The following is a 12,224-nucleotide window of genomic DNA, read 5'->3' as shown; positions in this document are numbered from 1 at the left end:
GAAGCACAAGCTGGAATCAAGATTGCCGGGAGAAATATCAATAACCTCAGATATGCAACTGACACCACCCTTATGGCAGAAAGTGAAGAGGAACTAAAAAGCCACTTGATGAAAGTGAAAGAGGAGAGTGAAAAAGTTGGCTTAAAGCTCAACATTCAGAAAACTAAGATCATGCATTCTGGTCCCATCACTTCATGGGGAAATAGATGGGGAAACAGTGTCAGACTTTATTTTCTTGGGCTCCAATATCACTGCAGATGGTGACTGCAGCCATGAAATTAAAAGGGGCTTACTCTTTGGAAGGAAAGTTATGACCAACCTAGATAGCATATTAAAAAGCAGAGACATTACTTTGCCAACAAAGGTCCATCTAGTCAAGGCTATGGTTTTTCCAGTGGTCATATATGGATGTGAGAGTTGGACTGTGAAGAAAGGTGAGCACCGAAGAATTGATGCTTTTGAACTGTGGTGTTGGAGAAGACTCTTGGCAGTCACTTGGACTGCAAGGAGTTCCATCCAGTCAATCCTAAAGATCAGCCCTGGGTGTTCACTGGAAGGACTGATGTTGAAGCTGAAATTCCAATACTTTTGCCACCTCATGCAAAGAGCTGACTCATTGGAAATGGCCCTGATGCTGGGAGGGATTGAGAGCAGGAGGAGAAGGGGATGACAGAGGATGCGATGATGGACAGGGAGGCCTGACATGCTGTGATTCATGGGGTCGCAAGGAGTCGGATACGACTGAGCAACTAAACTGAACTGAACTGAATATTCCATTGTGTATATGTACAACAACTTCCTTATCCATTCGTCTTCTGATGACAATTTTAAAAAAGAAAAGAAAAGTTATTTTAAAATGAGGATAAACTTTTTTAAAAATCAATTTGTTTTTTTTTTTATTTATGGATAACAACTTTATACTCCTAGGTAGCACTGTGTACAATTAAAGATGCAGCATTATAGAGAAGCAGATAGCAAAATTAAACAGTAGAGGCAGGAACATTTCAATCTTCATTATTTTGCCCATTTTTCACTATGTATACACATAAACATGAATGGAATTTGAAGTTCTTTCATGGCAATGAATTTACAATCAACCATCTATGTGATTAACATCTTAATTTCAAATATTTGATCTGCAATATGTATATAATCAGTTTCCACTCCAGTATTCTTGGACTTCCCTAGTGGCTCAGCTGATAAAGTATCCGCCTGAAATGTGGGAAACCTGGGTTCAGTCCCTGGGTCAGGAAGATCCCCTGGAGAAGGGAATAGCTACCCACTCCAGTATTCTGGCCTGGAGAACTCCAAGGACTGTGTAGTCCATGGGGTCGCAAAAGTCGAACACGACTGAGTGACTTTCATTTTCACTTCACTTTCAAGAAGCTTATCTTCATACAATTATTAAATGCTCCTTTTCCTGTTAAGAACCAGTAAATTATTTTTTATATTTATTTATCTTCTGAAGTAAGAATTATTTCTCTTCTGATAGGTGGCTCATTTTAATCATTTATTAAAAACTAAAGGGTGGGGGAGGAAACGTGATGAAGTAGAAAAATCAGTTTTTAAGAAAAATAAAATTCACTTTCACAAATTTACTGGTGTGTGTTGTTGGTGCAGGATTTATTCTACTATGCAATTACACTGGGAATCAGTATTATTTCAGGAATCATCTTTATTTCAGAAATGTTTTATTGTGTGTATTGTGTGTATTGTGTGTATTTTCTTAAGTAGAGCCACAGTCATTTTTAACCAAATGATTTTTATTTGGAAATTAGAAATCAAAATAAACTGTTGTGCACAAACCCCAAGGCGTCTCCTTTCATTTTAGCCCATTTTTGCAACAAAATGTTTCTCTCTAAAGAGCCACTGAAGAGAGGAGAGTACTTGGTGAAACTTGGTTCTCTACAAGCAGCATCGAGTGCTCATAGTGATGGCTGCAGCAGGTCCACAGAGTGGTAATACAGAACGAGGGCAGTGTACTCAGCAGTGGCTTTCACCACCTTGTACTGGTTAATCACCTCGAACTAATGGCCCTTGATGCACAGCCAGACATTCAGACCTATCTGAGATATCCATGGTATAGTGGTCACCTGTGGTGCTGCACTCATGGTGGTAGACAACTGCAAATAACTTCTACATTCTGTGGCATTTAATATTTTTTTTTTATTTTTAACCCCTGAATAAAGCAGTTCATTATTAACTTTCAAGCCCACAGGATATTCAATATTTTTGATAAGCTTTTGACATTCATTCACCAGTCTTTTTGTAAACAAACTGTTTCAGGTGCAACAGGAGAACAGGAGGGAGTTTTTCCAGAGTAACTCTTTGACTGATCTCAACCTCTTGTTTGGTTTTGATGATGCGTAATCCTAGACATACAATCTTGCCACCAGAATTTCCTGGATGGTGTGTATCATGTGGAACTGAATACACTAGCTACAACATGAAGAAAGGCTGCAGGGTGGTGGACTCTTGAATTTTGCTGGGAAACCACAGATCTGATGTGTACACCAAAAATGCCAGTGATTGGAGTGTAAACAAAATCCACCTGGCAAATGACCTAAGTCTTACTTCAGGGGCCCACTTGCTCACATTCATGCTTATTTCCTTCACCTGGTTCATCCTGCTTGTCTTCATTCACTGCATGGCTTTTGGGCCCATTAGAAGTAGTAAGTTTTTACATTATTTGGTGACAGAAGTTTCTTTGAGTTCAGCATATCTTGTGAAGTCCATTTAGGATAAAGCCTATGTATCACTTCATGGCAAATAGATGGGGAAACAGTGGAAACAGTGAGAGACTTTATTTTTTTGGGCTCCAAAATCACTGCAGATGGTGACTGCAGCCATGAAGTTAAAAGACGCTTACTCTTTGGAAGGAAACTTATGACCAACCTAGACAGCATATTAAAAAGCAGAGACATTACTTTGCCGACAAAGGTCTGTCTAGTCAAGGCTATGGTTTTTCCAGTAGTCATGTATGGATGTGAGAGTTGGACTATAAAGAAAGCTGAGCGCTGAAGAATTGATGCTTTTGAACTGTGGTGTTGAAGAAGCTTCTTGCAGTCCCCTGGACTGCAAGGAGATCCAGCCAGTCCATTCTTTTTTTAATTTTTATTAGTTGGAGGCTAATTACTTTACAATATTGTAGTGGTTTTTGCCATAAATTGACATGAATCAGCCATGGATTTACATGTGTTCCCCATCGCAATCCCCCTTCCCGCCTCCCTCCCCTTCCGATCCCTCTGGGTCTTCCCAGTACACCAGCCTTGAGCACTTGTCTCATGCATCCAACCTGGGCTGGTGATATGTTTCACCCTTGATAGTATACTTGTTTCAATGCTGTTCTCTCAGAACATCCCACCCTCGCCTTCTCCCACAGAGTCCAAAAGTCCGTTCTGTACCTCTGTGTCTCTTTTTCTGTTTTGCATATAGGGTTATTGTTACCATCTTTTTAAATTCCATATATATGCATTAGTATATTGTATTGGTCTTTAACTTTCTGGCTTACTTCACTCTGTATAATGGGCTCCAGTTTCATCCATCTCATTGATTGATTCAATTGAACTGATTCAAATGAATTCTTTTTAATGGCTGAGTAATATTCCATTGTGTATATGTACCATAGCTTCCTTATGCATTCATCTGCTGGGCATCTAGGATGCTTCCATGTCCCAGCCAGTCAATTCTAAAGGAGATCAGCCCTGAGTGTTCATTGGAAGGTCTGATGTTGAAGCTGAAACTCCAATACTTTTGCCACCTGATGAAAAGAGCTGACTCATTTGAAAAGACCCTGATGCTGGCAGGGATTGAGGGCAGGAGGAGAAGGGGACGACAGAGTATGAGATGGTTGGATGGCATCACCGACTCAATGGACATGAGTTTGGGTGGGCTCTGGGAGTTGGTGTTGGATAGGGAGGCCTAGTGTGCTGCAGCTCATGGGGTCGCAAAGAGTCAGATATGACTGAGCAACTGAACTGAACTGACTTCGCAGTATTTTTTGTGGACCCTTTTCAGACAAGTTTGACTTGATAACTGTTTGAAGTCTATAAATACACATGGGTTCAACAGCAGCTACAGAAGGGATTTTGTGCTATTGTTCAGTTGCTAAGTCATTTCCAGCCCCGTGGACTGCAGCATGCTAGGCTTCCCATCCTCCACTATCTCCTGGAGTTTTCTCAAATTCATGTCCATTGGGTTAGTGATGCTCTCTAATGATCTCATTCTCTGCCATCCTCTTCTCCATTTACCTTCAATTTGCCCCGGCATCAGGGTGTTTTCCAATGAATCAGCTCTTCCCATCAGCCACCCAAAGTATTGGAGCTTCAGCTCCAGTGTCAGTCCTTGGAAGGACTTTCTTTAAGATTGACTGGTTTGATCTCCTTGCAGTCCAAGGAACTGTCAACAGTCTTCTCCAACCCCACAATTCAAAAGAATCATTTTTTTCTGCACTCAGCCTTCTTTATGGTCCAACTCTCACATCCATACATGACTACTGGAAAAACCATAGTTTCACTATACAGACCTTTGTTGGCAAAGTGATATTTCTGCTTTTTAATATGCTGTCTAGGTTTGCCATAGTTTTTGCACAGGTTTCCATGCAGCAAGTGTCTCTTAATTTCATGGATGCAGTCACTGTCTGCAGTGATTTTGGAGCCCAAGAAAATAAAATCTGTCACTGCATTCACTTTTCCCCCTTCTATTTGCCATGAACTGATGGGACTGTATGCCATAATCTTAGGGGCTTTTTTTAATGTTGAGTTTTAAGCCAGGTTTTTTTACTCTCCACTTTCACCTTCATCAAGAATCTCTTTAGTTTCTCTTCACTTTCTGCCATTAGAGTGGTATCATCTGCATATCTGAGGTTGTTGATATTTCTCCCAGGGGGCACATATCCCTCATGATTTTATCCCAAAAAGCTTGTATAGGTTTTAGAGGTACTGCCATAAGAGTAAACTCACATTAGCTAAACAAAGTTATCTATCATAAGTGTGAACTTACAAGGCCTTTGCACTTTTGAATAAAGGAGAATGAACTTCAGGTGAAACAATGGAGGTGATACATTGGAAGGCAAGCAACCAATGACTGCAGTGTAGTGTTAATGTAGCACCAGTTTCCTTTATTAATCAGCCCACGAACTTGCAATGACGCTAGTTTATGAACCAGGGTTATGTTTTCCAATTACTCTACAATTTTTATGGCTACTGGATCCTCCAAAACTGGAGCCAGCCCTTCCTTGACTTTGGCCTGCTTTTCAGAGACCAGGCGAGACATAGCAGGAAGGGAACACTTAGTTTCCACAGAAACCACAGGGGAAGAGGAGCAATAGGAGGAGGTGGGAGCAGGGGGAGGGGAGGGGAAGAAGGAGGAAGAAGAAGAGGGCTTACAATCATGAAAAAGACTGGCTCACACACGACTTCATGAGCTGACTAATAGGGGCGGTGCCTGCCACAGCCTGGGCCTCCCACAGGAGGCGAGGTGCTCTTGGCTTTCCATGTCTAAGCATTTCACAGTATGCAACTCCACCCTGTTGGCAGCTGTGCCCTCACTCAAAGATTCAAGTATTTGTCTGTTGGAAACTCCAGGGTTCTTAGCAATATCAGTCCTAACATAAGACTGAGACACAGCTGTCTTCGACAGGGTATACCTGCCAGCCTCTGCAGTGAGGCAAGGTTGTTCAAAGTCAACCCCATGGCAGCTCTCAGGCTGCCCTGCAGTTCTGGCCCCATTGTCAAAGGCTCTGGGGAAAGAACCACCAGGCACAGTGTCACTGATGAGGTCCATTGCGTTCTCAGGGCTGCCATAAGTCTTAGGTGTCCCCAACAGGGGACATCATCCATGAACTCCACATCCTCTACACATACACTGTTCCGGACTCCTGGATTGGCATGGCCATTGACCAGGGCTTCTGTGGAAGTACTACCTTCTCCATCATCATTTGAGTAACTCTAATATCCAGGTGCACATTTTCCTTCCTTTTTATGCTTCATTTTTTCTACCACCTGAGGTGCCATTGTTGTCTAAAACATCCACCTCCACATTAGAGCTGCCATATGGAGGAAGGGCAGAGCCTCAGTACTGGTAGCTAGTAAAGCTATGATTCACTACCTCATCTATGCCATCAGAAATCTTTTTGGAAGCTGTGCAACTAAGGACAAATTCAGGGGCCTATGGATTCAATGTGCTTGAAATGCTGTAGTTGGGCATTCTTAGAAAAATGTCACTGGGTTCAATTACTTCATTAACACCAAATTTAATTCTCTGATAACTTCTCTATCAAGAACTTGTGCACACAGAACTGTTCCACTGTATGGAAGAAACTCAACTGAAGAGCATTGAATCACAAAGAACTGACCGAATTCATCAGGGCTAAAATTCCCCAAATATACTACAGGTTGTAGAGGGCCATGGCAGCCCATTTTAATAAGCCTTGGTGCTCAACCAACTCTTCACACTGTTTCCTCTTTACATTAGATTTTAATGTATATATATTCTCAATAAGATCCCTTAGGTATCATTACCAAAACTGTTATAGAACAAAAAAACATACATGTAATAAGTGGTTAAGAAATAAATGAAAATGAGGAAGAGGATGGAAAAACACTAAAGCAAGACAAGTAGAAACTAAGGGTGCTCACAACAATAAGAGAGTAGATTTCAAAAGTTTTATAGACACAAAAGAACCAAGGTTCATTTTATTCCACCCTTCATTTTGAAATAAGCACCAAGTATCTATAAGCTAATATTTAGTTCCCTTTTGCCAATGCTGCCTCCATATTAAATACTTGTTCAAATGACAAAAATATAATTCTGTCCTTGAGACTGAAAACAACAACAATAAAAGCAACAGCAGTAGACACACTCTCCCAAGGAAATAGCTCTTTTCCATTTGAAAGAGCTTAATATTATGATCCTCAATAATGAAAGGAATCTGTATTGTATAATGAAGTAAAAATAATAAATCTATAATGAAGATTTTTAACCAGGAGTCATGGAAACTGGACAGTTTACTATCTGCTCTTATTTTTTGTCAGGATTTTTATTTTAAATGAGAAAGGAAGTTTGTATGCCTCGGTTTCTATTGGCCTCAATTATAATTTCCAACTACATTTATTCACAGATGACTACATACTGTCTTCTATTCCTGAAATTTCTTTTGGCCAATCAGAACAGAAGGAAAAGATGTCTGCTGTCCTTTGATATACTATTCATTGCAGTGAAAAGTAAATAAGAACTATTTCATCTTCAGAGTATTTTTTCTTATTTTTTTTAAATTTATTTCTTATTTTGGATATGACTTTCCCTTTGTTTTGTTTTTTTTTTTAAGGAAATTTAGTTCCTTTTTCTAAAGATTTTTTTTTTTTTTGATGTGGACTATTTTATTGAATTTGTTACAATATTGTTTCTGTTTTTTGGTTTTGGACAGCAAGGCATGTGGAATCTTAGCTCCTCAACCAGGGATCAAACCTATACCACCTGCATTGGAAGGTGAACTCTTAACCACTGGACCAAAGGGAAGTCCCCAGAGTTTTTTTTCTATGACATTAAAATATAAACAATATTAAAGTCACATTTCCGGTCTTTATTACATTAAAGACATGTAACAGAAGATATGCAGTATTAACACATTTTTGCTTTACTTTAATGCAGTAATAATGGTATCAAGTTAAATAATAGTTTTCACTAAAATAAACATTTGATTTATAAACAAGAGTTTGCACACATTACTAGAAGCAAATGAAATAAATTTCAAGATTTGAAATTGTGGAGGAAAAGATGTGAGTTGAATTGTACTTCATAGTATTATAAACAGGGCTCCCCAGTGGCTCAGTGGTAAAGAATCCACCTGCCAATACAGGAAACGCAGGTTCAATCCCTGGGTTGGGAAGACCCCCTGAAGAAGGAAACTGCAGCCCATTCCAGTATCCTTGACTTAAAAAGCCCATGGACAAAGGAGCCTAAAGGGCTACAGTTCATGGAGTTGCAAAAAGTCGGGCATGATGAGTGACTGAGCATGTTATATCATGTCAATAATATGTATTTCCTCTTTCCCTTAGGACTACAAGGGGAAATCAGTAGATTGATAGGTAATCATAACCAAAGTTCATAAAAACTCAGGGCCTTTGTTAAGAGTATAGCAAGGACTACTAAAACCATAGGCCATAAGTTACATGTGTGATTGGTGGTACAGAAATGGTGTACCCTGACATTCAGGGAAAGCCCAAAATACATGCTTTAACAAGGTTGACTGTGCTTCTATGTGAAGGAGGTAAATATATACCACCCTTTTCCTCTCACACAACACAATGATATGTAGACAGAATGCACAATATAGCTCATTGAGAATTCTGAAAATTATATCAGCAGAAAGATAGAGTCAGAACCTCAGAACTCAAAGACTACCAATCTGGTAGTAGGTTTATACAATTATCCCTCCAGTATCTTCTAGCTTGAATTCAACATAGCGTGAAATATATAAATGGGCACTGGTGCAGACAGAGCGGGAAATAGAAGTCCTCTGCTTCTGGCTTAAGGAGTAAGAAAGTGAAGTCACTCAGTCAAGTCCGATTCTTTGCAACCAATGGACTGTAGCCTACCAGGCTCCTCCGTCCATGGAATTCTCCAGGCAAGAATACTGGAGTGGGTTGCCATTTCCTTCTCCAGGGGATCTTCCCAACCCCCTCCCGAATCGCAGGCAGATGCTTTACCATCTGAGCCACTAGGGCAGCTCAAGGAATAAGAAAAGAAACTCCCTAATATTCAGACACTGGAAACCCTCAATTTTTTGCTTGTTTTTATTTTTTTGTTTTCCTTTCTCCAGTACTTCATGTCCCATGTCTCAATTTGTAGTGCAGAAACAACAGTACAGGATTTTTTCCTTCTTATAAAAGGAGATCTGATAAGAAGAAGGGCCAGACCCACTGATATTTTTTTTTTCTTTCTGATTCTCCACCACTTGAAAATGAACACAGGCACAGGAATGGAAGTGTACAAATAAAATGGAGAAATTAAGTCTCAAATATCTGTCCAAAGGTCTCACAAAAGGAGACCCAAAGAACTGGAAACCACAGGAGAAATCAGGAAGAGGGAGGGACTCAAGGCAGCGAGCCTATAAAATAATTTATGAAATCCTGGTATCAATTCTGAACAGTGCATACATGGGGATATAATCTTAGTCTGCAAACCAAAGACTTTGAGAAATAAACTAAATGAAACCACTGCCAAGTAACAGAATGTCCTAGATTATGTACACAAAGGATAGATTTGAAAACTACTGCAAAGAATTTTAACAAAAATTACATCGAAAACACAACATACACAATGTGAATGAGAAGTTGTGGCCTGAAAATAAAAAAGGTGATTTCCTTGATAAAATAAAATATCAACATTCTACATAAGAAACATTCTGCACAAACTGTAAATAAGTCCTAAAATCTAATATAATATTCATAGTATACAGAAGAGAATTCAAAATTATTAGATATACAAAGAACCAGGAAAGACCGAGCTTACATGGAAGAAATAATAATCATTATGAGATGACATCAAGAATAGTGATGTTAGGACCTCTGCAGAATTGTTCCCAGAGGGAAAACATAATTGATAAGAATGATTTAAAACCAAAAACTTTAAGTCTCTAGAAACAGTCCTAATTAAATACAGCAAAAGCATAAATATTTATCCCCACTTGAATATACTAAATCCCAATAGGAACAGGAAAAGTCAATGACATTTGAGACAGGAAACCCTCTCCCTCTCCCATCTGTTTCAATTCAATAAACAGGAGCTCCATTATGAGGAGAAGTGACCAAAAAATACATGGGCATCTCTTTCTCCAGATCCCAGTTAAAGGGGTGGAATCTCTCTGAGGGGGGTCAGGTCATTTCATACCTTCCCCAGTTCCATGTTGCAAAAGCTCATTCTGAGTGTTCCAGAGCCCTCTTCCTTCTCCTAGCCACAATTCAAAAGGCAGAAGCTCTAAAACAGAGTGCAGCAGGAAAAGAAAAAACAGTGCAGCCCAGATCACCTTCTCCCCAGTTCATTCAAAGGATGAAGCTTTCATCTTGGAAAAGGCAAGTCAAGAAGAGAAAAGTTACTACCATGTAAAGCAGGACTGTCATTCAGAGAGAAGTGAGCCACCTCCTGGTCCTCAAATTCAGATCAGTGGTGTAGTTTTTTTACTAGAGAGGCAGAGGTCAGCCATCATAACAGAAAACTAAGATGATCTTTCCAAGGGAACTGACTTTATTTGTAAGAGTTTTGGAAAGTTTAAACTTAATGGTTCTGTTGAATGTAATTTATATTTTAGATGTAAGTCATAAAGAGGAGACTAATAACTCCAAGAGAGCAACCAGATAAACCACAGGCCAGCTGGCTGAGCAGAGAAAACCATGAAGATAATCAAGATGATCCCTCCTCCTGGGGGCTTCCCTCATAGCTCTGTTGGTAAAGACTCTTCCTGTTAAGGCAGGAGACCTGGGTTCAATTCCTGAGTTGGGAAGATCGCTTGGAGAAGGAAATGGAAACCTATTCCAGTATTCTTGCCTGGAGAATCCTGTGGAAAGAGGAGCCTACAGGCTACAGTTCATAGTATCACAAGAGTCAAACACAGCTCAGTGACTAAATCATCACTATACCACTCCTGGGGTCAGAACAAACCACAAAGAATAGCCTATAAAAACAACTTCTGCCAAATGATCAAAATATAATTGGGTCAGACTATACTTAGTATTTATACCCCCAGTGAATTGTCAAAAATAAGAGAAAAATCAGCTGGTTATGACTCAGAGCTAAGGGCTAAGTGTGATATCAACAGAAGCAATCAGCTTGACAGAAATATCAGAGAAAATAACAGCCAAAGAGAACCATACTAAAACATTGTCATCCCATAGTGGCTGTACTTATACTAAAGGCTGTACCCTCTGAGGAGGGACAAAATAGACATTTAAAAGATGGTACTAGTGATAAAGAGTGACATTTTATAATAATAATGGTTAATACATCACAAAGATATAATGATTATAGATATATGTGCATCTACAGCAGAGCTCTAAAATGCATAATGCAAAACCTGAAATAGTAAATGTAAAAATAGATAATTCAAATCATAGTTGGAGACTTCAGCAATCCACTTAACAATAACAGAACAACTAGGCAGAATGTCAACAAGGAAATATAAGATTTCAACAACACTCTGAAGGAAATAGACCTAAATGACATCTACAGAATACTCCACCCAAACCCAGCAGAAACATTCTCCTCAAGTACACAGAATATTCTCCAGGAGAGACCATACTCTAGGGAATAAAACAAACATTAATAAATTTAAAAGAATTGAAAACTTTAAAAGTATATTCTCTATTCACACTATGGCATTAAATTAGAAATCAATAAAAGGAAGAAATTTGGGGAATTCAAAATGTGAGAAAACTAAAACACATGCTCCTAAATTACCAATGACTGAAAGAGAAGATTATAAGGGAAATCAGACAGTAGTTTCAGATAAATTAAATGAGGAAACAACAAATAAAAACTGAGAATGTAGCTAAAAACATGCTTAAAGTAAATTTGTACATATAAATGGCTATGTTAAATATGAAAATGGACATACACCCCATGTTCATGAATTAAAAGACTTAATAATGTTAAGATGGCAATACTCCCCAAAGCAATCTATAGTTTGAATGCAAACCCTATCAATGTGTTAACAGTTCTTTTTTTCTGCAGAAATAAATATATATACATATATATAAACATATATAAATATATATATAATATTAAAATAAATATATATACATAATATTATAATTCATATGGAATTGCAAAGGGCTCCAAATGGAAAAAACAAAATCTTGAAAAATGATAACAAAGTTGAAGAACTCAAACTTCCCAATTTTAAAACTTACTACAACACTATAGTAATCATGACAGGATGAAACTTCCTTAAGGATAAATATCTAGAACAATGAAATAGAATTGAGTGTCCAGAAATAACCCATACATCTAGGATCACAAGGGTGAAGAGACTATTCAATGGGGAAAGGATAGTATGTTAAACAAGTTCTTCTAGGACAACAGGAGCTAACTCTAAAACTTTCAGAAGAAATTATAAAGGCAAATTTTGATAATCTTGGATTCGGCAATGATTTCATAGTTATAACACCGAAAGAACAAAGAACAAAAGGGAAAGCTAGATAAATTGGAATTTACTAAATTCTAATTTT

The 12,224-nt window shown here is 38.6% G+C and overlaps 2 pseudogenes; both read right to left on the bottom strand.

Annotated features, from left to right (window-relative positions):
• Positions 1-1,925: 1,925 nt before the first annotated feature.
• LOC110129124 (ubiquitin carboxyl-terminal hydrolase 10-like) lies at positions 1,926-4,060 on the bottom strand (annotated as a pseudogene).
• Positions 4,061-4,836: 776 nt separating this feature from the next.
• LOC139029603 (ubiquitin carboxyl-terminal hydrolase 10-like) lies at positions 4,837-6,661 on the bottom strand (annotated as a pseudogene).
• Between the last annotated feature and the right edge of the window lie 5,563 nt (positions 6,662-12,224).

Source organism: Odocoileus virginianus, chromosome X (genome assembly GCF_023699985.2).
Source record: "Odocoileus virginianus isolate 20LAN1187 ecotype Illinois chromosome X, Ovbor_1.2, whole genome shotgun sequence".
In the NCBI taxonomy this organism is placed as follows: domain Eukaryota; kingdom Metazoa; phylum Chordata; class Mammalia; order Artiodactyla; family Cervidae; genus Odocoileus; species Odocoileus virginianus.
The sequence above is the reverse complement of the archived record's forward strand: the minus strand, read 5'-3'. Positions and strand labels throughout refer to the sequence as shown.